The 1,677-nt window shown below is 39.5% G+C and overlaps 1 non-coding gene across 1 annotated transcript; it reads right to left on the bottom strand.

Annotated features, from left to right (window-relative positions):
* Positions 1-1,338: 1,338 nt before the first annotated feature.
* Positions 1,339-1,445, bottom strand: LOC119370565 (small nucleolar RNA R71). The gene has a single exon (XR_005178076.1). It is a non-coding gene; the product is annotated as a small nucleolar RNA R71 (small nucleolar RNA).
* Positions 1,446-1,677: the final 232 nt, after the last annotated feature.

Below are 1,677 nucleotides of genomic sequence, written 5' to 3'. Positions count from 1 at the left end.
TAACTAGGTTCTTTAGCCAATATTGTCGGATTTAGGCTTTAATACCACGATTAATAATTAAACGGGCATTTAAGCTTAATCATGTTTAATTGAGGCAGTTTTATTTGCCAAATTGATGACGTGAATGCATTTATGCAGCAATTTAATTCAGAATTGGAGTAGAAGAAGAAGATGCATGAAATGTTGAATTTAAAAAGACAGGGTTTCGTTATTACCTGAGTCAGTCGTCGGCCACTTCTTAGCTCCAGGTTAAGCTCCTCGTTAGGGGAATATTAATTAATTTAATTTACGTGACCAATTAACAAAGCAAGAAAGCAATAAAGCTAAATTAAAATGCAGAAAAGCAGTAAAAGAATCGCAAGGAGCGTAGGGGAGAAGGAGCGTCCGTCAACACAGGCTGAGTGAGTAAAAATGAAGGAATCGAGGCCAATTTATAGGAAAAAAAACGGGCTGAGGGCGACCGCTGCCGCCGTGGACGGCGGCCGCTGTCACCCTATCCTGTCCACTCGCTAGTTTTTCGCTCCGGAGGCATTTTCGGGAGTTTCGGACCTCTAAAAAATATTCCGGGACCAGTTCTGCGATCCTCGCGACGTCCTGGACGTTTTAAGTACCATATTGGCATACTTTCGGTGAATTTCCAAAATGGCCTCCGGTCCGGCCGGACTGTTTGCAGTCCGAGAAAATAGGCTTTTTGAGCTTCAAAATTTGGGTATTCACAGCCGTTGCCGGGGAACGGTGTTCTGTCATTTAACGAAATATTCTTATATGTGATTTGCAGTTTATTTTAATTAAGATACTTACTTGTTTTGATTCAAATTTTGCAGGAACACATAGTTTACATAACTCATATGCCAAGTACCAGATCGTCAAATAGTGAATTAGAGGATTATCAGCCTGAGATCGAACAATTCCTTTCACAACAAAAGAAGAAGAAGAAAAGAAGAAATTCAAGAATCATGGGTGATGGAAATCCGCCACAGAGGTTGATGGACTATGTCACTCCAAGTTTAAACGGTTCACAAAAAGGAGTAGTACGTCCATTGGTAAATGCTAACCAGTTTGAGATTAAACCTGCTCTATTACAGATGATCCAAAATAGTGTTCAATTTTATGGATTACCGAATGAAGATCCTAACTCGCATATAGCCAGTTTCCTTGAGATTTGTGATACATTTAAAATGAATTCAGTACCAGCAGATGCTATTAAGTTACGTCTATTTCACATTGAAAGATAAGGCAAAAGCTTGGTTGAATTCATTACCACCAAATTCTATCACTACCTGGGAACAACTAGCCCAAGCCTTCATGTCTAAATACTTCCCATTAGCAAAAACCGCTAGGCTTATCAAAGAAATAACCTCGTTTACCCAACATGAAAATGAATCCCTGTATAAGGCATGGGATCGCTATAAAGAACTCCAACGAGTTTGCCCACACCATGGCCTTCCCCAAAATATATTGATTCAAACTTTCTACAATGGGGTAACACCTTCTACAAGAGGAACTATAGATGCTATGGCAGGGGGATCATTAATGAAGAAGACTACCAATGATGCAATTGAGTTACTAGAAGAGATGGCCAATAATAATAGCATATGGCCAACCGAAAGAACTCAGGTAAGTCATTCTACTGTTAGTAATGAGTCTTCTTCTTCTTCAAAGAATTCGGTAAAGAAA

This window comes from Jatropha curcas, chromosome 10 (assembly GCF_041381405.1).
Source record: "Jatropha curcas cultivar XTBG-Jc1 chromosome 10, XTBG_Jcur_1.0, whole genome shotgun sequence".
Taxonomy (NCBI): Eukaryota; Viridiplantae; Streptophyta; class Magnoliopsida; order Malpighiales; family Euphorbiaceae; genus Jatropha; species Jatropha curcas.
The sequence above is the reverse complement of the archived record's forward strand: the minus strand, read 5'-3'. Positions and strand labels throughout refer to the sequence as shown.